This window comes from Engystomops pustulosus, chromosome 10, assembly GCF_040894005.1.
Source record: "Engystomops pustulosus chromosome 10, aEngPut4.maternal, whole genome shotgun sequence".
In the NCBI taxonomy this organism is placed as follows: Eukaryota; Metazoa; Chordata; class Amphibia; order Anura; family Leptodactylidae; genus Engystomops; species Engystomops pustulosus.
The window spans coordinates 59425989-59452582 of record NC_092420.1 but is presented as its reverse complement, the minus strand read 5'-3'; the positions used below and the strand labels follow the sequence as shown (position 1 = coordinate 59452582).

General features: G+C 41.5%; 1 long non-coding RNA gene across 1 annotated transcript in view; it reads right to left on the bottom strand.

Annotated features, from left to right (window-relative positions):
* Positions 1–11054, bottom strand: part of LOC140104254 (uncharacterized) — a 39603-nt gene extending 28549 nt beyond the window's left edge. Inside the window, exon 1 of the long non-coding RNA XR_011850282.1 lies at positions 10971–11054. This is a non-coding gene — a long non-coding RNA (uncharacterized lncRNA). The remainder of the gene's footprint in view (positions 1–10970) is intronic.
* Positions 11055–26594: the final 15540 nt, after the last annotated feature.

Here is a 26594-nt window from a genome sequence, read left to right as displayed (position 1 = left end):
AACAGAAACACTGGCCGCACATAGGTCTGCATCCTGTATCCGACCTGCTACATTCTCTCCTTCCATGGAGCCTTTGTCAGCTGTGGTCACTCAGGTCCAGACCCTAACTCAGCTTGTTCAGGATCTAGCTTCCCGTCTCCAAATTCAGGAATCTATGCAGGTTCCACGGCAGACATCACCGCAGGATCCACTGCCACCCACGCCTGAACCTAAGGTTCCTCTCCCTGACGTGTTTTTTGGTGACCGTAAGAAATTTTTTTCATTTCGGGAGGGCTGTAAACTTTACTTTTCTTTACGCCCTCGTTCATCGGGCACAGAGATTCAAAGGGTGGGCGTGGTAATTTCCCTGTTGCGTGGGGATCCGCAAAATTGGGCTTTTTCTCTCCCACCTGACTCTCCATCCCGTTCTTCTCTTGACGTTTTTTTTTTCTGCTTTAGGCCAGATTTATGACGAACCTGACCGCCGAGCACTTGCAGTTTCCCACCTTAGATCTCTGTGTCAGGGAAAACGGACAGCAGAAGATTATTGTGCCCAGTTCAGACAGTATGTGACTGACTCTCAATGGAATGACTGCGCCCTAAAAGACCAATTTATGTCCGGACTGTCAGACCGAGTACAGGACTTAGTCTTAGCTTATGCCGAGCCTCAGACATTAGATGATGCTATGACTCTGGTCATCCGAGTTGATCGTCGCCTAAGATCCAGGCGATCACCTCGGGTGTCCTCGGACTGTCAGCCAGCGGCCAGTCCGTCTCCAGGTAGTCCAGAATTGGAATCCATGGAGCTGGATAGCATCTCTCCTGCACAGCGGAAGCAACATCGAATAAGACGCCATCTTTGTTTCTACTGTGGAAGTCCTGATCATCAGATCAACACCTGTTCCAAGAGGCAGCAGCAGGAAAACTTCCGCTCCTAAGCAGTAGTCGGGGGGACTGCTTAGGAGCTCAGGTACTCCCTATTGTGTCTAGAATGTATTTACCTTGTACGGTTAAGTTTCAGTCTGTTTCCTGCACTGGTCGCGCCTTTTTGGATTCAGGTGCTGCGACTAATTTAATCGATTATAATTTTGTCTCTCAGTTTTGCATGTCATTGATTCCATTGTCCACTCCTATCCAGATGTCGGGTGCGGATTTGACCCCTCTACAGGCAGGGTTGATCAAATTCCGAACCCCGCAGATAAAGCTTATGGTAGGAGCTATGCATGAAGAATGGTGTTCTTTTCTAGTTATGGAAAACCTGTCTGAAAATGTCATTCTTGGTCTACCCTGGCTCCGGATCCATAATCCGGTAATTAATTGGGAAACTCTGGAGCTGGTTCATTGGGGTCCTCTCTGTAAGGAGCACCTGACCAGAGTTTCACTATGTACAGTAGTGACGGAAGATCAGGGTCTTCCAGGTTTTCTCTCGGACTACTCAGATGTGTTTTCAAAACCCTTGTCCCAAGTCCTTCCTCCTCACAGGGAGTTTGATTGTAAAATTGACCTTCTTCCTGATGCTAGATTGCCAAAGGGTCGTATATATAACTTGTCGGTACCAGAACGGGAGGCACTGAAGAGTTATATTGATGAGAGTTTGGCAATCGGACATATTCGTCCCTCTGAGTCGCCCACTGGGGCCGGGTTCTTTTTTGTTGAGAAAAAATATGGTGGTTTACGGCCGTGTATTGACTATTGAGAATTAAATAAGATAACGGTAAAAAACTCAGGTCCCCTCCCCTTGATCCCGGATCTCTTAAATCAGGTTTCTGGGGCCCAAGTTTTCTCTAAATTAGATCTCAGAGGGGCTTATAACCTGATTCGGGTCCGAGAAGGGGATGAGTGGAAAACCGCATTTAATACACCTTTGGGGCACTTTGAATACCTGGTTATGCCCTTTGGTTTGAGTAATGCCCCAGCGGTTTTTCAAGGCTTTATGAACTCCATTTTTCATGATTACATCGGTGTGTTTATGGTGGTGTATCTAGACGATATTTTGATTTTTTCTCCTGATATGGTTTCTCACCAGCAACATCTCCGCCAAGTACTTACCAGGTTGCGCAAAAACCACCTCTTCGCTAAGCTGGAAAAGTGTGTTTTTTGCGTCCAGAAGGTTTCCTTCTTAGGTTATGTTGTGACTCCCTCTGATGTACAGATGGATCCGAGTAAGGTTCAGGCGCTCACGGACTGGGTTCGGCCTACCAATCTTAAGGCCCTACAACGATTTTTAGGTTTCGCTAACTATTATCGGAACTTTATAAAGAACTTTTCTGTGATCGCCAAACCCCTCACGGATCTAACCCGTAAGGGTGCTGATCCAAACAACTGGTCCCCTGCCGCTTGCTCAGCGTTTGAAACTTTAAAAGCGGCATTCTCGTCAGCCCCAGTTTTGGTTCAACCTGACCTCTCTCTACCGTTTGTTGTGGAGGTTGATGCCTCCGAGGTAGGAGTAGGTGCAGTGTTGTCTCAGGGGTCCTCCACTCTCACCAGACTTAGGCCCTGTGCATATTTCTCTAGAAAGTTTTCCTCTTGTGAGAGGAATTATGATATTGGTAATCGAGAGCTCCTTGCCATTAAGTGGGCATTTGAAGTCTGGCGACACTTTTTGGAAGGAGCTCTTCATCCGATAACTGTGCTCACAGATCATAAGAACTTAGTATATTTGGATACTGCTAAGCGTTTGAACTCACGTCAGGCTAGGTGGGCCTTGTTTTTCTCTCGCTTTAATTTTGTGGTCACCTACCGACCTGGGTCAAAAAATGTGAAGGCTGATGCCTTGTCCCGTAGCTTCGGGACTCCTGAGCTTCCAGCGACTACGGACAGTAATATTTTGTCTCCAGGTGTTGTGTTGGCAGCTGTCTCCTCCCACCTCTCCTCTCAAATTTTAGCAGGACAAAAATCTGCACCCAAAGACCTTCCGGAAGGCAAATTATTTGTTCCTCTTTCTTGTCGTTTGAGAGTGTTGGAGGAGACGCATTGCTCAGTATTGGCAGGTCATCCGGGAATGCGGAGTACCTTGGATCTCTTAAAGAGAAGTTACTGGTGGCCTCACATGACTAATGATGTGCACGCATTTGTCCAAGCCTGTCAGGTCTGTGCGCGAGGAAAGACTCCCAGGAGACGTCCTGAGGGGCCTCTTCTTCCGCTTCCAGTTCCCACCAGGCCATGGTCTAAAGTGTCAATGGATTTTGTCACTGATCTGCCAGCATCTCAAGGCTATACAGTGATTTGGGTGGTAGTGGACCGTTTCTCCAAGATGGGACACTTTGTTCCATTAAAAAAGTTACCTTCAGCTGAAGAATTGGCTGATTTGTTTATACAGAACATTGTACGCCTCCATGGTATACCAGATGATATTGTGTCTGATAGGGGCGTACAATTTGTTTCCAAATTTTGGCGAGCATTTTGTTCTAGACTGGAAGTTAATCTGTCGTTCTCCTCAGCGTTTCATCCTGAGTCTAATGGTCAGTCCGAGAGAATGAATCAGGAGATGATTCAATATCTGCGACTCTTTGTCTCGGACAGTCAGGACCAGTGGGTGAAATTCCTTCCGTTGGCAGAATTTGCTATTAATAACCACTGTAGTTCGTCCACACAGGTATCTCCGTTTTTCTGCAATTATGGTTTTCATCCACGTTTCTCTTTTTCATCTGTGCCTGTCTCTAATATTCCTCGAGCGGAAGCCATTACATCCAAGTTGCGCTCGCTCTGGTCACAAGTTCGGGAGAATATTCAGAGGGCACAAAATTCTATGGTCCAACAAACTGAAAGAAGGCGCACTAAATCTGATACGTTTGTGGTGGGGGATAAAGTGTGGTTATCAACAAAAAACCTTAAATTGAAGGTCCCCTCTTTGAAGTTTGCGCCCAGGTTTGTGGGTCCGTTTGTTGTTACTCATATTGTTAACCCGGTTTCCTTCAAGATTACACTTCCAGCAGGGTGGCGGGTCCATAACACCTTCCATAAGAGTCTTCTGAAGCGCTATGTTGAGCCTGTTTTGCCTCTTTCTGACCCTCCTTCTCCATCTATTGTGGAGGGGAATCTGGAATTTGAGGTGGAAAAGGTGGTGAATTCCAGATGGGTAGGTAACTCCCTGCAGTACCTGGTCCATTGGAAAGGTTTTGGTCCTGAGGATAGGTCTTGGGTTCCGGCTAGAGATGTTCATGCTCCACGGTTACTCAGGTTATTTCATCAGACCTACCCTCAGAAGCCATCTTTAAGATCTAGGGGTCCGAAGGCCCCCCGTCAGGGGGGGGGGGTACTGTCAGGTTCGCTAGGGAGATTGCTGGGACTTCTGGTTCTTCTGGTGGTACCAGCAGCGTTCTCCGAACCCCGGCGCGTATCCGCGCAAACTCCACCTCTCGTCCTGGGCAGCGGCTGCTAAGATCTCGCGCTGTCTAGGAGTGGCTGGGACTTTGAACCTCTGCTTGGTGCTTGGTTGTTTCTGCACCATGAGGGGTTAATTCCCAGATGCTGTCCAGCACCTATCAGGTTCTGGAGGTGGAGTTCTGGCTGCATAAATTGCAGCTTCACTAGTCACCAGTGCCAGTGTTTGAAAATCCCTTTCTCCACCTGGTTGCTGCTAGTTTGTATTGCTCTGTATCTGTATCTATATTGTTGCTAACTCGGCTAGTTTTGGACTTTGACTCTTGCTTACTGATTCTGCTTTTGACGTACCCTCTAGTTGTGACTCCGGCTTGTTTACGATTCTTTTATGTTTTATGTTTGTCAGTCTGTTTGTGTTCCCCTTCCCACACTTACCCAGAATATTTCGAGTCTTCAAGTAGTCGCCCCACGGTTTAGCGTGGGGGGGCTATAGGAAGGGACAGAGGTTGGGGCAAGCTCAGGGCACACTATCCCCTGTCTTTTGTGTACCAATCCTAACACTTCTCCTGCCGTCCCTGGCCACACAGGATGTGCTGTGATCAGTGCTACTTTGAAGCGTCACATCCTTAGCTGCCTGGGACTAAAGGAGGAGCAAGGAGAAGCTGCAATGGAAGCTACAATGATAATCTGAATTTTTTCCTCTTTCTTTCAACTGTATTGGTGTCCTCGGGACACCGATACAATTAAAAGCCGTGACAAAACAGGTAGCAACATGTTACTGCTTAAATTGCCGTGTTGGCACTTTGCATTTAAATAAGTAGGTTATTTGTAGTTCGGCCACTCGGTCTCTAAAAGGTTCTCCATCACTGCACTAGAGGTTCCATACCTAAAGGGAAGAGGGGAAAGTGGACACCATTTCTATTGGAGACATATTAAATCATTTCTTTTCTTCAAACTTCTATAATTACAAAAACGTAATCTTTCAACAACGTCTTAGTGTCTTAGTGTTCTAATATATTCAACAATCTTAACCCATTAGTGACGTGGCCTGAAAAGAGGGCATTTTAGCAAATTTTCATATGCGGCGGTTTAATGGCTTTTTTTTGCGTGTTACCATAAAATATTTTGTGGTGTTTTTTTAGAGCTAGTTAAACATAAAAAAAGTTTAAAGGTTTTTTTTTTTTTCATTTTTAGTTTTATTTGGAGTTAATATTGGAAAAAGGCTTTTTTTGTACCGTATATACTCGTGTATAAGCCGAGTTTTTCAGCACAAAAAAATAGCTCCTGTCCTGGCGGCTCCTCTTCTCTCTTCTTTCTTCTGTAGCCGGCAGATCGCGTCCATGCGATCTGCTAGCAGGCGCGCACTATGAAGAAGAGAGCGCGCATAGAAGAAAGAAGAGAGAAGAAGAGCCGCCGGGTCCCACGCCGAAGATCGGGAGCCTTGCGCCGAAGATCGGGACCTGCGCCAGCACACCGGAGGGTGAGTATTAAGTTTTTTTTATTTTTTATGCGCTTGGCAGGGGACTGGCTGTATACTATGTGGGAGCTAGCTTTATACAACATAGTGGCTGGCTGTATACAACGTGGGGGCAGGCTGTATACAACGTGGGGGCTGGCTGTATACTACATGGGGGCTGTCTGTATATAACATGGGGGCCGGCTGTATACAACATGGGGGCTGGCTGCATACTACAGGGGGCTGGCTGCATACTACAGGGGGCTGGCTGTATACTATAGGGGGCTGGCTGTATACAACATGGGGCTGGCTGTATACTACATGGGGCTGGCTGTATACTACATCGGGGCTGGCTGTATACTATATGGGGAATGGCTGTATACTACTTGGGACTGGCTGTACACTATATGGGGGCTGGCTGTATACTACTTGTGGCTGGCTGTATACTACACCCTCGGCTTATACTCGAGTCAATAGGTTTTCCCAGTTTTTGGTGGTAAAATTAGGGGTCTCGGCTTATACTCGGGTCGGCTTATACTCGAGTATATATGGTAAATTATATTACCTTTTTTGGGTTTTCAAATTTACTCAAAATGAGCATCATTAATGAATCCCCTATTTTGTTTCGGTCGTTTTATACTCGAGTATATATGGTAAATTATATTACCTTTTTTTGGGTTTTCAAATTAACTCAAAATGAGCATCATTAATGAATCCCCTATTTTGTTTCGGTCGTTTTATACTCGAGTATATATGGTAAATTATATTACCTTTTTTTGGGTTTTCAAATTAACTCAAAATGAGCATCATTAATGAATCCCCTATTTTGTTTCGGTCGTTTTGATATATAATATGTCTCGGGCAAAGTGATTATGTCGGTGTTTTTTTGCAGTGTGGCAGTGGATTTTTTTTAAATTGGAAAATTTGAATGTATTTTTATGAATATTTATTCATATTTTGTGTGTGTGTTTTTACTTTATATGACAAAAGACCCTTTATATCACAAAAGACCCCTGGTGGACATTTTCATCGTTTTTTTTTTCTTTTACAAGTTTTCCCCTGCAACTAAGGTCTATGTCAATCAAATGGGTTTATCTCAACTGGGATAAATACTCTACTTATCTAGAGACTTTATTTCTTCTGGCTAGGAGAGTTTTTCTAGTTTGGAAATTATCATATCTATAGCTTCCCTAGTTTATAGCATGGAATACAGTGTCCCGATTTCTGTTTTGATTGACACTTGTATTTGTCTTTGTGATTAAACTAACTGGGTGTGAGGTATGTCCATACATCATCTGTTATTGTCTTCACTTATTGGACAATATCAAGTCTGTTTGGACATCCCCTTTACCCAAATGGTAACACCCAGTTGTCACATTAAGATATATATCTTATAGGGGGAGTAGCTGAGGAACAGCTTGATGTACAGTTCTAAGAAAAGTGAAAGGAAAATGCAATTTTACTGACCGGCATATCAAGAATGGTTGCAGATCCTCTCCAAATAGTAATCCATGAAGAAGCAATGAGACCTTTGGCTTTATAAAGTTATGTAAGGATTTATGTTAAGAAAAGTGAAGGTTATGAAAAAGGGTGGGCTTTTGTTTTGACCCTCCTCCAATACAGGTTAACAGTACCATTGGAACCCCTTAATGACAAAGCCTGAAAAGGCTTTAAAGAACAGGCATTTTGACGACATAGTTGTTTTGCGCGCTACCTTAAAAAAAATTTCAGCTTTTTTTCGTGACACACAGGGCCATAGGGCTAGTTTTCCAGTTGTATTTGGAGTTAAAATTACATTTTCAAATTACAGGAAGTCCCCGGGTTACGTATAAGATAGGTTCCATAGGTTTGTTTTTAAGTTGAATTTGTATGTAAGTCGGAGCTGTATATTTTATAATTGTAGTTCCAGACAAATTTTTTTTTTTGCCCCAGTGACAATTGGAGTTTCAAAATTTTTTGCCGTAATGGGACCAAGGATTATCAATAAAGCTTCATTACAGACACCTTACAGCTGATCATTGCAGTCTGGGACTAGAGTAAAGCATCCAGAGAGCTTCAACAGAGGTCACAGTGGGCAGAGGGCTTTAACTAGGGGTCGTCTGTAAGTTGGGTGTCCATAAGTAGGGGTATTGTGTTATTTATTTATTTTTTGGGCTAAATGGGGCATCTCGGACAATGTTTTTTAGTATCTTTTACTTATTTATTGGGAAATATTAATATGTATTTATATATAGGTCTGCATTATGTGTGTGTCTAACTGTATATGTCTCCCATAAGGTCAAAATTTTTCACTATTTTTACATTTTTTTTTTTTTAAGTTTGCCATTATAACTGGAACATATACAAGAGTCCCAGTTACAGAGGGAAATGACTCCACATGGAGGCAGACGTGTTAGGCATAGCTTCTGCTTAACCCTTTCAGAAGCGGGAATCACATGACCGCCAGGTCTATAGCGCTGGAGGGACTGCGCTCTCCTCTATTCACTGCTTAGATTCAGCTGCAATAATCCGCTTCTACCTTCTCCCTAGGGTCTTCTGCTGTTCTTGACAGCCAAAGGCCAGGTCTGGTTGTTGCCAATGCCAGACTGCAGCCAAAAGACATAGACTAGGGCAGTTGTAAACGTGTGAAGTGGAAAAAAAGACTTATTCTACAGTATATAAAGTGCTATTCACCTTTCACTAAGCATAGCATTTATATATAGTACACGGCTTGCATATACTACATGTACTATATATACTATTTCTGATCATTGTGTATTTGTGATCAATTTTTCAGTAACAGGCCACAGTGGGTTAGTGATAAAGCTATGCTAAAAGCATAACAATTTCTCACCCTTTTTGCTGAAATTATTCTTCCTTTTTTGTATTTCACACTAATATTCTACCTGATATGCACTAAGCATCTTGTTACTCATCTCTACTCTTTCTGCTATGAATACCCTTGTTTGATTTCATTCAATTATGTTACTTGATGTAATTAACTTTATGTTTTCAGTAAACTTGACTTTTCTGCGTCCTTCCTTGTGCTTCTCTCTGGCGAAGTTGTTGTATGCCCTTGGATCCTCTACTCTTTAAAATGAACTCATTAAATTTCACAATGATATTTTGGAAACAGTGTAATCATTTCACACTATGATGTCATCAGTATTGATGGTCAATGTCATCCAAAATGTAGCATAAATGCACTTGGTAACTGTCATCTGATACCTTAAAATATCCTGTATTATTGCTTCCAACATCAGGAAAATCCCTCAATAATTATAACATATCCTTTGTCCTCTGCTAGCCCCTGACCCTGGATTGCCTGGGAGCACATACAGCCCACCAGATGCCTACTTTTGTTTGGGGCTTGCTTATGCTTTGCTCCTTTTGCAGTACAGTTCCAGTGGATTGTGTGACAATCTCTAAAATCCTGGATGATGCAGTCATCAAAAGGCTTTCCATCTGGTATCTCGATCAACCATATCTTCTGCATATTTAGAGCAACATTTAAAGTAAAATGCCATAATTATGTACATGAAGAATAACAATTTTGCTGATGATTGTATTCTGCATTTTTAACAGATTAGCCATCTGTAAGCCCGGCCTCTAATTTTCAGTTTTCCAGAGCTAATGTGTGGCGACCAAAATAAAAACGGGAGTGAGATAGAAAACTTACTCTTATCCCAAGCAGTCTTTGTTTGTCTTTGTCATTCCTTCCAACTCTGATCTGACTGCCACTTCTCCCTTCCCTTTTAATTGAATTATTTATAAAACTATAAACTGATTCTTTAGTCAGCTTATGATAATAGACAACCCAAGCTGCAAACCAGCTGTTGTAAAGGCTAGCACATGTCCAGATTTCACATTTATCTGCATGAAGGCGAAGGTGGATTCAGGCGATTTCAGTATTGTTTGTATTGTACATTTGTGAAAGTTTTATTTAATGTTTGGGTCCCAGTAAGGATTCTGTCAAGGGTCCTCAAATATTTTACATGTTATACATTCTAAGTAAAGTCGTTAGAGGAGTTGTTGTCGATGCGGCGCACACAGGTAGGAAATGGAAGCAGTTGGGGTCTTCATGCGAAAATTTGTTTTTTTGGTATCTCAATAACACACAACGCGTTTCGGAATCTCAAAGGATTATTTTTTGTAAATACCAAAGATAAAAAATTAGCGCATGAAGACCCCAACTTCCATTTACTACCTGTGTGCGCCGCATCGACAACAACTCCTCTACCGACTTTACTTGATCCAGACCGGTGTGGCTACTGCGTTCGGAAGATCCAGTCGATTGGCAGCAGCATACGGCCCCACACGCTTTCCACTAGTGTTGTGCCTGGTACGAGCACAACTACATCTGGTGAGCCTCATTCTTATCATCTCACCATTTCTCACCATCATTACAAACTACTACTCTATGAGCACTTTTTGTCTGTCCCTGTCCGCCTTTTCTATCATTATTAGTAAAGAGGCATCCCTTCAGGCTCCAGGGTCAAATGGTTATGAACCTTTTGGACCCATTCTGTCATTTTCACCGCAGTGGGTTTATTTTAGAGAATCAATACTGAGAAAAAAGTGACCTTGCATAGAACCAATAAGAAAAAATGATTTCCATGGTTTAAAAGTATTACATGCTTACTTGAATTCCTATGTTTCTTATTTTTTACAGTTTTTTTTCTCAAAATAGCACCAAAGGCTTTGTTTACGCTTCTTTTTTCAAAGTTTTCAAGCGTTTTTCAAATTAAAAAAAATCTCGGGAGGCAGTAGAGGCAAATGCTATCTATCGAAATGCTTTACAGAGGACTTGTCATCTCTCCGGACATCTCTGTTTTAGTCAATAATGGTGTTCCCCATAATATAACAACTCTATTCTTATAATGATGAGTTGTGGTGTTCCTTTGTTATTTCTTCTACGACTTACAATTGCTGGCAGTGTTGGGGTGAAGGTTTGTCCAACATATTCTAACAATATTCAGTTAGTACCAAGCCTGAAGTTACAACAATGAGAATAATAGCGCCTAGTTACTGTATTCATACATTTCTAGGAGGAATAACAAAGAAACTGCACTATATAATGTTATAATAGTTATATGCTCCTGAATCTCTGTATAATGTACAATACAATCATGTACGAAAATAGACAGAGGGTTTATACACTTTCAGCAAACCATTGATATTGTTTGTGTAATCAAAACAATTTTCCAGTACACTTTCTGTGTAAATTTCTTACTTTTTTAGATCTCTTCTTGTTGCCATTTAACAGGAAGGTTCAATGTGTATTTCCTGTAGATAAAAACCAGTCCATGGTCATGTGATGTCACACAGGTGCCGGGCTCATTATAACAGAGAGTAATCAGAGCTATTTGTTATAAAGAACTGTGCACCTGTGTGACATCACATGATCATGGACCATGTTTTATCCACAGGAAGTAAACATTGAATCTTCCAGTTGAATGAGAAGAGAGAAGCAGAGATCAAGAATAACACAGAGGAATTGATACAGAGACTATATTTGAAAATTGTATAACTTTTCCTTACATAAACAATATAAATTTTTACTGTGGACAACCTCTTTAATGGGTCTTCTTTTACAATGGTTAAAGTGCTTTAACACCATCATATTCGGCAGTGCTTTACAGATGATGGGATATATGTAAAAACAAAATAAGATATTACTGATGGAAGCTAGGAGATATCAGGAATGGGGACCCTGCTCGCAAGAGCTTTCTTTCAAGTATTCTTCATCTTTATTGTCTGTGTACATATAATATTAACCCCTTGCTGCATGCCAACTTAATAGTACATCGCATCTGGCGAAGGGTGTATGGAGAGGGCTCACGGGTTAAGCCCTCTAAATACAGACTCAGGGCCGGATTAAAGGAGGGGCTCATGGGGCTCGAGCCCCAGGGCCCCCACCACTTTCACTTTTTAAGGGGCCCCCACCAATTTCCAACAGTCAGCAACTCAGCTCTGTGTGCAATGCGCAGCGGCCCGTGGCCGCCCGCAATGCACATAGGGGTCTAGGATGACAGCTGTGGCATTGAGACACAGCTGCCTTTGCTGGGGAGATCTTCGAGATCGCCATTTTCTGCAGGGCACTGGCAGCTAAAGTCTACAGGGGGCTGGTGGCTGTATACTACAGGGGTCTGGCAGGCTATATACTACAGGGGTCTGGCAGGCTACATACTACAGGGGGCTGGCAGGCTATATACTACAGGGGGCTGGAAGGCTATATACCTCCAAAAACATTATTGGATGGGCCCCCACCAGTTTGCGCCCAGGGGCCCCCACCACCCTTAATCCGGCCTTGTACAGACTTGATGTTTGACACATATAGGGGCGGCATGGTGGCTTAGTGGTTACCACTACAGCCTTGCAGCGCTGGGGACCTCAGTTTAAGTCCCAAGGTCAACATCTGCAAAGAGTTTGTATGATCTCTCTGTGTTTGCGTGGGTTTCCTCCGGGTCCTCCGGTTTCCACTCCAAAACATACTGGTAGGTTGATTAGATTGTGAGCCCCATTGGGGACCAGGACTGATTTGGTAAGCTCTGTACAGCACTGCGTAATCTGTGTGCACTATATATATAATAAATTATGAATTATTATTATTATTGCAGCAAACACCCAACATTGACACCCGATGCATTTACTGTTTGCAGGAGGCATGTAACAGCCGGCAGTTTATAGGCATCACCATCTTGGCTGTGATCGTTGTAATAAAACCAAAGGACTTGTCATTTCAGATGATCTGTTATGATCCGCCGATGGCATATTGTAACAGATCAAATGCAAAATCCCCCAAAAAACCCCATAAATTAAGAAAAAAAATACAAGTTCAAATCACCCCCTTTAAGCGCATTTACTGAAAAAATAAAGGGAACTTGTCATTTGGTGCATACAGTGAAAGCTGTAAAAACAGAGCCCACCGGAAATTGGCGCAAAAGCATTTTTTCTATAACACAATAAGAAGGGGTCTACACAAACATGTATAATTAATACAACCCACACACAATAACATATAATTAGAAAAAAGAAGAACACATTTTATTAAATTCAGACACAACGTACAAGTAAAACCAATTAAAATGGCACATTCATAGACTTCAAGAGGACATGTGGACATCAACAAATGTCACTGTGTCCACATCTAGCCTTTCATGCACAGAATAGTAATCCAGTCTCCCCCTCAGTTGTAAATAATTGCCAAGCAATTGGTGAAGTCCAAAAATTATATACACATGCAAAATGAAAAACTGTCCAGTGTTGTCACTTGAATAAATTCTTTTAGGCAAGTTCTCTGGGTTTGGAATTTCTGTCCCTCTTCCCAGTACACGGCATGTAAAATGAAATACCACCACCAGGAAGTACAATTTGTTATGCAATAAAAAAGCCTTCACAAAAGCTTCCCTACACAGAAAAATAAAAATTGTCGGGAAGTGGTTAATTAATAAAATATTAGAAAATTGCAGGAATTGTTTTTCCTTCATGTATATCTGTTAATGTCAATGCTTCCCATGGTAGTTATTATTGACACCACAATGCAGGCACAAGTAATTTCGGTGGCTTTTGGCTTGCCTGGTGGCCGGCTTTAGGCGGTAGCACAACAGCTTGGGTCCAATATATATGGTAATATAGAACTTGCAGGCAGTATGTCAGGGCCCTTTTCTATACGTTTGACTGATACATTATGCAATATGAGAACACTTATATTTAATATCAAGGATGTAAAAAAGCAAAGTTAAAGGGGTTTGCCACTTTACCTCATGTTTTTGTAATATGTGTGTAAGTGTGGGGGGCAGGATATGAGGTAATTTCCCAATATACATCTATTAAAAGTTCTGAATCACTTTCTTGATATGTAAAGTGAGGCCTCCGGTCTTTTACCTCATCAGCCAGAGATTCCTGTCTATAAAATGGCTGCAAATTGAGGGTCATGTGATCTCTAACTGACCATGAACAATCACCCTGCCAGGACCTCGATCTTATATTCATGAATACTATCATAAAGTCCTGACAGGGTGATGGAGTGTGGAAAGATAACATCACATGACCCTCCATCTGCCACCATTTTATGGAGAGAAATGTCTGGATGATGAGGAAAAAGACAGTAGGCTTCACTTTACATATAAAGAAAGCGGAGCAGAGCTTGTAATAAATGTAAATTACCTAATATCATGCCCCCTCTCACTCACACACACATTACAAAAACATGAGGAACAGTGGCCAGCCCCTTTAAGTCGAGATGGACCCTAGAATCAGACAAACGCAGCGTGCCTATTGAGCACTACAATATTGTGTCCTGGTTTTAGTTGCTGTAAACTGGGCACAGTAATGAGGATCCTATGACTGGATTGCCAGATGCTTCCTTGTCAGCCATGGCGAGCTAGCAGCAGCGACATATCTGTAGATCGTTACACTCCTGTGCCCTGGCTCTCCGTCTATCATGATAGATGCACGGGAGTGTAATGTTATTATGCGATTTACTCCTGTTTAAGCCTAAATAACAACTGGAAACTTCTTGTGCCAGATCTCTCATTCTAGCCGTCCATAAATGTTGTCTTTCCCTAATGAAACCGTACGGCTGTCTGGCAATCCAGTCATAGGATCCAGATTACAGTACTAAAAGTGGGACACACTACTGTAGTGCTCAATAGGCACGCCGCTTTTGCTGGCCTATTGCTGTAAAAAGGCCAAATCTAAAACATTAAAGGACATCTACCACCAGGATGAAGAATTGTAAATCAAGCACACTGCCATACAGGTATGTGCCCCATCTGGCAGGATCCCCTCTTCTTTTAGCTCCTTATTTCCTGTTTTTTGCTGAAAAAGGATTTGCAAATGAGCCTGAGAGGCTCCAGGCTGCATCGGTTTTAATGGAGCTTGGAGCCCCTCAGGCTCATTTGCATATTGTTTTAAGCATTTTATTCTTAAAAACAAGGGCATAAGAATCTTAAAGAAAAACGGAACCTGCCAGAGGGGGCACACACCAGCATGTAAGTGTTCTTGGTTTTCAATCCTTCATCCTGGTGGTAGATGTCCTTTAAACATCATGACTGCACCGCTACAATGTATGTGCAGAGAATGTAAACAGTACGCCACATTGTATTAATACTGTTTCAACACACAAAGTTGATGTGAACTGAACATCACCTCATTGTACTACAATTTATTCCAGCCATCGCTATTATATTAAGAACCTTTGTAGAGAAAGAACGGAGCTCTGCACCAGTGATGGAGTAAAATAATTTACCATGACTAAGATAAACCATGACTAAGAGTGCCACGTGCACTTGAAATGCATAGGTTATCTTCCTCTACATGGTCTAGGGGACATGCCATGTACATTTTAACATATCCATGAAATAAAGTCCGGACGGACAAGAAATTATTTTACTCCATCACTGGTGCCAGACAAACCAATAATAATGGTGGTCACAGATTGGCAACATTTGTGATCTCTATACCACACCCTCCTATATTCCCTCAATCTAAAGGGGACGCATGCTTAAAAAAAAAAAAGACAGGGGTCAATATTTGCATGAAGGAGAAGAAAATCTTCTGTTCTTGCCTTATAAGCTAATTTATATTAATTTTTATTTATAAATCTCCTTGTGTTTGTATATACAGTAAAAAGGAATAAGACATTTTAACTACATAATAATAAAAGTTATATTTTATCTGCCTCTAATCCTCCCTATTAGAGAGTCGTTTGGTGGTGTACACCTGGCAGAACAGGATTACCAATTTTTTGGATTTAATTTATCCCAATCTATAAAGTGTGTGGCTATGTCGCTATGCACTATCCTATGTGTATGTAGACATCTAGCACTTGAGGAGTAGAAGTGCAGCCAACATTACACACTGAAGGCTGCTCCATTCTCTACAAGGGAAGGTATAAATAGCTTGTAACAGATTCTGCAAGGTGTGAGAAAGACATCTGATTTCCAGGCTCCATATCTGTGGCTTTCCCATTGTAATGCAAATAAATACAGTGCAAACAGCAGCGTATAGAAAGCAATACGTCAAATAGAGGAGGGTAAAGGACTCCTGTGTTAACAAGAATTTTTTGAAAAGTATAAGATCTTGCTGACAAGCTGCATTAAATATTAATTCCTCAGTCCGTGGAGACCTTGTTACGCTCGTGTTTTTACCAGCACAGGTTTCTGAACAAAACCACCCAGCTGATTCCATCTTCCTGCTTTGTTCTAGCAGAGCTGCTAAAAAGCAACAGGAATATGCTAGTAGCTCACAGGATAATTAACGTGTTACTTTTTGGGTAATACAGTAATAGTTATCTGGGTAAGGAGGAAAGAAATGCCTGCAGAATATGCAGTGCAGGTGCAGGGAGATGATACAGCAGCTAGTTACCGCTGAATTACAGTCACTGTCAGGATGGCGCAGGGTGTCTTGGTACAGACTGTGGCGGTATCAGACTATTAGTATGTATCAGACTTTGTGTGTTATAGTGCTGGTGTACTGCAAAATTGGGCAACTCTTAGGCCCCTTCTACACTGGCGTTTTTCACGCGCGAGTTCTGCGCGTGCATTTGACGTGCAGAACTTGCATTGCACTCTGTCCCATTGTATTCATTGGCTCTTTCTCCATTAGCGTTGTTTTTGACGCGCGTGCTTGCGTTCGTTTGCACGCGCGTCAAAATCGCAGCATGCTCTATTTTTGCGAGTCACGCGCAATTTTCACGCCCCATTCAAGTCTATGGAGATGCATCAAGAACGCATTGCACTCGCAATCATTGCAAGTGCAATGCGAGTGCAATGCGTTTTGTACGTAAGGGTTGCTAGGTGACCAGAATAACATTATTTCCCCTGCTCGCGAACGATCATTTAATTAAAAAAACACAATGAAGAACAGTGAAGAATAGAATAAAACCAGTGAACACAGTGAAAACAGTGACCACAGGATCATTTAAGAGAAAAACACAGTGCAGAACACAGTGCAGAATAGATTACAGATGTTCGGCACATCTGCTTACTTGTCGGGAGATACGCGCGGAACGGCGCGAACAAAATGGCATGTGAAGAACAATATATATGTGTGAAGAATACATTGCAGATGTATTCTGCAATGTGTTCTTCACACATATATATTGTTCTTCACATGCTATTTTGTTCGCGCCGTTCCGCGCGTATCTCCCGACAAGTAAGCAGATGTGCCGAACATCTGTAATCTATTCTGCACTGCGTTCTGCACTGTGTTTTTATCTTAAATGATCCTATGGTCACTGTTTTCACTGTGTTCACTGGTTTTATTTTATTCTTCACTGTTCTTCACATCTGCTAACTTGTCGGGAGATAATATACGCGCGGAACAGTGAAGAATAGATCGCAGATGTTTGCAACTTATCAGAAGACATTATTTTTTAATTAAATAACCCATTTTAATCCCAATCCATGGTCCCTTTGAAAAATGCTCGATTCTCCCATTGACTCGCGCGTGAAAAATGCGCCGAAAACGCAAAAAAAAAACGCTAACAACACGCGCGTGAAAAACGCAAAAACGCTAATTACTCCAAGGAAAAATGGAACAAAAACGCAGCCAAAAACGTCAGTTTTTCACGCATTGCACCCTGACGTGAAACGCAACGCTAGTGTGCAAGAGGCCTTAGGCTTAGGGCAGAGGCGTATGTCGCATCCATTCATTTTTTGATGGCTCCCGGTTGCACTAAATGCAATACTTTTTAGCCAATCCATGCACATGTTCCATTATTTAAAGAAACAATGGTGTGAATTTATTACTGGCTGTCAAATGGCTGTGTTTTTTTTTCTCTCTGCACCTCTTGCACCTGAATTTATGAAGCTCGGTGCATTGGTTATAGCCAGGTGGTGTATTTGCAATAGATAATTGTCGCATGCTACAGCAGAATTATATCCAAGGCTGAACCTGGAATAGATTCCGGAGCACTACTTTTTCATGCATGCAGGTCATGGACATGGATGTCATATGTATGCAGTCCATATTTTCACTGTTGATGCGGGGCAACAAAAATTTTTTCCAACCATCCTCCAATGATACAAACTTTGATCCCGTAAATCCCTACAGAGCACAGAGCATTTTTCTTGGACCAAACTCAGATTTTCTGAGAGTCAGGCAAGTAATCTGATATGTATTTAGTATGGGAATGTTTGTCTCAAACCTCCATTTATGTAAACTATATAACACATCCATAGAAACTGTCGCAAATCATTGCAAAAACTGTTCATACTGTCTTTCCACTGACTAACACAGGAATGTTTGGAGACTGTATTTTATATTATAACAACTGTTATAATGTATCAAGTCAAACCTCTAAATCCACAATAAAGATCCACAAAAACAGCAAAAAGTGCTATGGAGCCAATAGGGGGGCAATAACTTCCTGACTCAAAATTCTTGAATCAAACTCCCACTGCCACATATCACAGGTGTAGATGCCGAGTCCAACTGGTACTAGAAGCAGTGGCAGGGATTTATCAATTTGGGGTGGAGGGTGGTGAAGGAAACATGCTATAATTTTCAGTGGGATGTAAGATTGTGGAACAAGTAATTAATAAATTGGCGAACGAACAAAAAATATAGAACTGTCTTCCCATTCGTGAAGATGAAATAGAACCCCCTAGAACAGCTTTTAGCAGGTCTAATTGTGTGTCAAAAATTGTCCCATAAAATGAGTTGGAAAATTAGATGTGCCAGAAAAGTTTTGGATTCACAAGCGGTGCCACAATTTTGCGCCCAAATAAAAAAGAATAAGTAGCGTTAGAAATCCAATATTGTTGATACTACTACTGATAATACTTAAAAGGGTTATGAAAAATATTTAACATGGAACATTGTCTTGATCTGAATATGGATGAGGCCATTTTACAATGAAATGCTTAGCTAATATACATTCAGCTGATATTAGAAGAAAAATTTATAGGGCATGTTCGATTTTAACATGCCCAATACATTTGTTCTGATGGATGATAAACTGTCAGCAGAGGTTTCTGGCAATTGCTTATTATCCTTTACCAATGACAAACACATGCACGCTCACTCAAACAGAGCATGCATCTATATGGAAGCTCATTTACTATATAATGCTTCATTCACATGAATGTTTTAAAACAGCCATGTGCTACAATTTCATATTAACTTTAATGGACGATTTGACCATTGATTTCAATGCCTACTGTACCATTCCGTCAATGGAAAAAAAGCATTCTGAATGGCTCCCTATGGAGAGGGGAGGGGTAAGAAGCACGCACCCCTTCCCTTCTCTGGCTGGCGGTATGCTATCCCCGAGTTGAAATCCAGGAATGGCATCCGTTTGTCTGCATGTGGCCTAAGTCGCAGTTCACAGTGCCCAAATATACAAGTTTATGTGTATCATGTGAACTCTGCTACATGTCTTGGATTGGTGTCCCTTTAAATCCATCATATGTTTCTACAAAGTTCTATGACTTATTCATACTTTGACATGCCATAGGTTTCTGCTTTGCTCACAAACACATTCCCATAGTCAATAATCCTATAAAAGTCAACCCATTATTGCAGCTGATACTGTTATCCAGTTCTGATTATAATGAGAGGAGCGTCTTGAAGTCACATACTGGAGCATATGGATAAAAAACAGATTTTGGCTGTCAGTTTTAGTACGTGTAAGTGGCACCGGTTTTATTGGCAACACGCCATATTCACATTAATATATATTGCCATATACCTGCCAAAAATCATTTATTGGGGTATAGGATATGGAACATCATGATATAGAGCAGCAGTAGCATGCAAAGCTGTCACATAATGTTCCCACAAGTATGACAGGTTTGGCGTAACATTTCATTCACACATATCTATCAAAGCAAAATACACCTAGTACACTTATAATAAATGAAATGTTGCACAATAAATTTAATGGCGCATCTTAGGATGCCAGTCTGGTTGCAGAATGTGTTACGTATAGCAGTTCAGAGATTCACATTCATTTGCTTATAGCTACAGTAAATGTTAGAAATGCAACTTGAAAGAATAAAAACCAGGAAAGTGCAAAGCATCTTAGGTAACTAGAGAGTTCTCTATCCAACACGTTGGCTAGAATTCTTGAAATATACGTAGTATCTTGTATCATTTATAAAGAAGGAGGGCTGATCAGATTATACATAGGGGCACATTTACTTACCTGGTCCAGTCGCGATCCAGCGGCACGTTCTCCGACGAGGATTCGGTTCTGCTGGGTCGTGCACCCGATATCCACCAGGTGTCGCTGCTGCGCCGAGGTCCGCCGGAGTTCACCTGCTTCTTCCTGGTGCATGTAAGTGTTGATCTTGCGACACAAATTCTTTTTTAAATTCCCCGGTTTTTCCGGATCCGTCGGGTTGTCCGACGGCCACGCCCCCGATTTCTGGCAAGTGAAAGCTGGCGCCAATGCACCAAAATCCAATTGCATGCGACAAAATCCCGGGGCAATTCGGCGCAAATTGGAATTCGTTGGTAAACCCGACAAAAGTGCGTGTTTCAGACCCTTAGTAAATGAGCCCCATATTGTCCTATGTGCAGGCAGCATGTTATACAGAAGGAGGAGCTGAGCAGAGTATACATAGTGTCCTATCTGCAGGAAGCATGTTATACAAAAGGCGGAGCTGAGCAGATTGTACATAGTGTCCTATCTGCAGGCAGCATGTTATACAGAAGGAGAAGCTGAGCAGATTGTACATCATGTCCTATCTGCAGGCAGCATGTTATACAGAAGGAGGAGCTGAGCAGATTATACATAGTGTCCTGTCTGCAGAAAGCAGTGAATTCAGAATCCCAGAATGAGCAGGTTTAAATTGAAAGAAATGCATACTGTAAGTTATTGAGAGCCAAGAGGCGGTGTGGAGAGTACACATAAATAAGGTAGAATGGACTTGCACCTGTCCTGTGCCACCTGGCTTTTCAACCTTTTTTTGCCCTTTCCAAAGTGGGCGTGGCATTGAGAAACCATGTGCAAAATAATTTAGGAGGGTGCACCACAGTTTAGACCAAGTCAAAGGCCCCTTTCACACTTGCCTTTTTCACGCGCGTTTTCTGCGCATGCTTTTGACGCACAGAACTTGCATTACACTCTGTCCCATTGTAATCAATGGGTCTTTTCAGACTTGCTTTTTTTTTCACGCACACACGCACGTTTTTTTAACACGTTTAAATCTCAGGATGCTCTACTTTTACAAGTCACGCGCGTGAAAAACGCACCATACAAGTCTATGGAGATGCATCAAAAACGCATTGCACTCTGAGACACTTGCAAGTGCAATGCGTTTTTCACGCATCAATTGCCATAGAAAAGATAGAGCTCAGTCCTGAGTCCTTTACACACGCATTATCTGCACGTGAAAAACGCATTGAAATTGCATTGAAAACGCGCGTGAATAACTGAGACACTGAACAAACTCTGACTGAAAACTGATTGCACTCTGATGAAAAATGTGCGTTTTTCACTGACCAAACCCTGATCACACCCTGATCACACTCTGACGTGCAACGCAAGTGTGGAAGGGGCCTTAAAGTGGAAATCGTAAGTCTTGCACTAGTGTTGCTGAGGTCGGACCATGAGTTGCATTAATAAATTCCCCCCGTTGTGTCCACACTGTGTTGACATTGTGTTTACAATCTTTACTTAAACATAACGTTAATACAATGTGGATAGAATGTAAACGCAATGTAAAGCCATGTGTGAACACATCCTGAAGCTGTATGTTTTTCATGCGGCTTTCAAATTTCTATTGCAGATTTGCACGTGGTTAGCCCATGCACATATTTTTTACTTCTTTGTTCCAATTGTTATCCAACGTTGCTTTCTCGAAAAATCCACATTAATTTGTAAAAAAATTTGCATGTAAAATCTGCAATTCATTTTCATTATTTGCAGTTGGCCTTAATGAAATTTACCTCATATGAAAAGACTGGCGCCATAAATAACATATTGTAGTTAGGGCTATGATCTAGAATTTTTCTTGGTAACCGACACTTCCAGTTACACCTCTGCCAACACCCCTGCACAGAGCTCTACATATACTGTAATGCCCAGCTCTACCACAGTCCAGTGACAGCTATTCAGGGTCAGTAACAAACAACCTTCGTACAAAAAACAGCCTTTTATTAAACATAAGATTTTGGCTGAGCATCATCTGAGAATTGTATGCAGATGTTGACGATGGCCAAATGGCAGCACTGGACTATTGTTTGAATATTGTTTCATTTTTTGGGATGTTTCTGTCCTTAAATATGGCATATGGCTGTGCCTGACACCATTTTCAGCGCTGTATCAGGCCCTTACATATGGGGACAGGTGGGTGTGTTCACAGCACAGCTTCCGGGGATCTGTTTGGTTACAGGGGCAAGGACCGGAGAGGAAGGGAATGCGAAACTAGGAACAAGCCCCCCCACCACCACCACCAATATACACATTTTTTTTTTCATTAGGGTCCCGGACAACCCCTTTAAGATAAAAGTCCTTTCTTTAAAACCATATAAGATCCATCATTACAATCCTGCAGACCCTGTTCCCGTGGCTGCTGCCACCTGAAGCCCGACCAGAAGTGTACATAAAGAGACTGGAGATTTAAGCAAGGTAAGTACATTTTATTATGTTTATCTTCCCTGTGCCCAGGCCTCTAAAGGTTGTTCCAATAACCCATATACTGTTTGTCTCTGGCAGATATTAGATTGCTACTGATCATATCTCAAAGAGAGTTTCCAATCTCCCCCAGTCTTTATGATCTGTTGGCAGCATGTTGTAAAGAAATGCAGTGTGATTTTTTGAGAAATCCCCAATTGTATGCTTATGTTAATAAGGCAGGTGGTGCACCCGGTGTGTGTCCCCAGCACCTAAAGCAGTGGTATTCCTGCCTGGACTGCTACCTTTAGATAAGCAGGAGATTTGTCTTGTGAGAAACATGGGGTGACCCTGGTAGAAGAGGTAATAGCAGTTCTATGTGTGCTAAGGTAACTCACTGGGTGCACCAACTGCCAACTGCCTGAATATTTCGGAAAAAGCATAATGTACAGAAATAATAAAGGTATGCTAGATATCATATGCCAGCAGATTATAACACTTGGAGGAGGTGGTAGGCTTCCTTTAAAACAGAAGACCCTATAAAAAGAAATACACCACATATATGTTCACCAACACTCTGGCAGATTTACTTATGCCAGTTTTGTAGAGTAGAGGTTGCACAGGTATTTAAGAACAGTCCGCGCCTCTTACGCTTCGCACGCAACCCTTTTGTGTCGCGACTGCACCATTCTTCATGCGACACAAATTTGTGGAGCCACGCTATGCGCCACATTTATCATGTGGTCCGACAGGCGGAAGTGTGGCACACACCCCATGTTAAAGGTGCTGCACTCTGTCTGGGCAATGCAGGGAGCGCAGAATTATGAAGAACGTGCGCCACAAGTCATGAATCTGGCGCAGCCTGCACTATACACAGGCAAACTGCACATAGTCTTGTGTCTAAATATCACAATTTCCTTTGTTACTAAGACATTTCATTGTAACTTGGTAATTCTAAATTTTACGCTGTGAAACACACACCATAGCAACATAATCATGTGCGTAATTCCCTGAAACGGCACATTGTCAGAGAGACATCCTTGGATGAAGTCTGTAGTGATCCCATCATGTTTACATTTCATATGACGGATTCCAATAAAATCTACACGAAATATATTTCATTGCAAAAGGATGAATGTTTTTCTATTAACTTCTTATTTCCTTCTGAAGCAATCCCTGGGTATAAGAGCTGAAGACACAGTGCGGTGACATCAGTACAGACATGGAAGCGTTTCATTCGTATGCAGAGCTGCTAGCGACATCATTGTAAATAAGAAACTGTCCATTAGTGTCACATTAAACTCTCTTCTTTTATTAAAGCCTCCAAAACATCTCTGGATATAAATGAGAAGGGACTGACGCCGAGACATGAACACCTCTGCTCCGCACGGCGCAATTATTTATTTATATTGTCACTCCTTTATTTATTTATTTCTCTCTTGCTCCCCTGTTTCCCCTCCCCATGTAATTTGCATTAATAAAGAGGCTGTTCTGCGTCGGAATGTGTTTTATCCGTTTTTTTTTTTCTTTTTAATCCCTGGGCGATCCCCCAGGAAGAGCTATGGGAGAGATCCGCCTGTCAGTGTAGACAAGACGAATGATTCCCCGTGTCAGCACCGCGTGGTTCAACGATGACAGATTGAGAGGAGCTGTCCCTCTGCCGACAGGCGTGCTTCATTTTCAAATTAATAAATCTGAATAAAATATTTTTCCTTTCATTACGAGCAGGGCCTGTCTGACAGTTGCTGTGACAGGAGGGAGTAGCAGAGTTGATGAGAACAGCTTGCCCAAAATCCACCTGGGTTTTCTCCTGTTTTATTTTTACCTGCTCAGCTCTCTCCGTATCTCTTCTTCCATGTTTGTGTCTATTTTACTCTCCGTCTCTTTGCCTCATTCCCACTTTATGCCCCTGTGGTCGACTTATCTCCTCTGTCTGAATAATTTCACCTTCATCATTTTTATATGGACACATTTCTTTTGAGAGCTTTAGCTCGCTCGCTTTGAATAGCATTAAAACTTGGTTATTGTATATTTATATACACTGACAAAGTGACCTGTTTGAAGCCCAGTATAAATTTTAAGTGCACAGACTGACTGCGTATGAGACACCTAAGTTGTCCTATTGTGATGCAGGAGGCCTATGTATCATTGGCGACTTGCTAGAAATTCGAAGGTTTTTAATTATGGAGGTGAAATTAATATTTACATAGTGATTTGCAGAGGAAGCCAGAAGATAAAATAGAATGGTTGAACTGGTTTCATGTAATGACTTATGACCGTTTGAGAACGGCGTCGGACAGTTAACAAGCATAATTAATTTTCCTGAGTGATTTGCAATGGTACGGAGTTGACGGAGGGTATAATTAATGATTGAGAGACAGAGCATTCTAGGATTTCTGTGATAATTTCACCTTTATTGTGTAAATTTGGAGATATAACCCACTGTCATTTTGTTTCTTTTCCAAATCGCAATTCTAAGCGTTCATGTCTCCAGAGCCCTTATTTACATTACAATACTTTTCCATGATACCTATGCCCAAAATGTGCTTGATGAGAAAGTATGTAAGAGGAAGATATGCTCTATGAAGCTATATTTCCTAAGGCTTCACATATTGAGACTTCAGAGTTGCATCATCAAAGCAATGTTTTTTTTTATAAATGTTTGGGGACTTTATATCCATGGTTGAGATGAGACTCCTAGTGCCTCCTATATGTGGAAAAAACTAGTGGTTCACATTTATCAAAAACAGTGCAAACTGCAGTAGGTGCAGTTTGCTTGTGTAGTGTGGAGAGTGCACTAGAATCATGAATTGTGGCACCCGTTCTTCCTTGCTCCGACAAAGTGCACTAACTTTTTTTTGGTGCACCTTTAACATAGAGCGTGGAAAACAATTCTATTAGACATGATAAATGTGGCACGCCAAAACGCCCTTTTATGTGCACAAATTTGTGTCGGGTCGGGTATAATGCACTTTATAAATACAGTATATGTACAAGCAAATGGCAATGAGAAGAAAGTGCAAAGTCAGACAAAAACACTGCATATGAATTAGGCATCAATAGTCAACAAACCAGGTGCCCCCATCCTGCAACGGGTACATACATTGCTTCAGTCACCTCCTCCATCTAATCTCTTCTAAGGGATGATTTCTGCAGGGAGACTTTCAAGAAGTCACAGACACATCATTATTTTTAGTGCTCGTTGTTCTTTTTTGGCGCCCAACTTTAGCAGCGTGATTATATATTGTGGTGCACAGCCTTAATGTATTAGGCACACCGTAAGAAGAACGAGTGTGAAACATTCATGAAGGGGTTTAGAATTTGGTAGATATGCCTTTTGTTGGTCTAATTTTGCACCCACAAAAGTGTTAGGTAACTAGAAGTGCTGGAAAAGTGTTGGGATTCAAAAGCTGCGCCCAAATTTGGAGCCAAAAAAAGGCAGCAGTGCCAGAAAAGAAGCTAGAGTGTCTGCCTAAAATGTGTGGCTACTGGTGGCTAAAAATGTTCAGCACTTCTTTTAAAAAACAAAAACTCAATAGAGGAATTTAAGACCGCCGTTAAAAGCCAGTATAAATTATCCCCTGCCGACGTAATGCATGTCGGATTTACTGAGTCTCTGACGGGCCAAAAAACTGCAAGCTGAATGGTTAAAAGTTATCTTTATCAAGTTAGGATCATTAGGGGATTAAGATTTCAGGACTTTCTTTCATGGGCAAACCCCTTTAGGGACCTTGAAAACTTAAAGGATTGGTTAGAAAGAGACGGAAAAGAAGTAGAAGAAGTAGAGGGCTTTACTACTCACAATGTATTCAGGTAAGTATAACGTTAATATTGGGATTGGCAAGGGGTTCCTTGATGTGAATTGTGAAGCACTGTATAATTCAAAATTGTTATTATCTCTAAGAACAATTAATGCTCTAAAATTATAGTCTAAAATTATAAGCTTAATGTAAAACCCTATTCTAATGTATAAAGCATCTAAATCTTGGTGAAAAAAACACTTTATAGGTCTAGTTCACAGCTGAAGGTCCAATCCCAACTATTTAAACGTCTTTCCTTCTAATAAGAGCCAGGATACATATAGGTTATCAATTAGTTTCATGGAAAGTTCAACCAACTTTTATCTTATCTCTTTACAAATCCCCCAACAATATCATCTGCTGCTCTTATCACCCATCAGGAAATGATTTCACCGGGATTTCCCTTTTAAGGCATAATGTCATGCAGCAGAACAGTTGTAAAGAGCAGCACTGCAGAAAGTGGAGAAGAATTTGGCTTTAATAAATC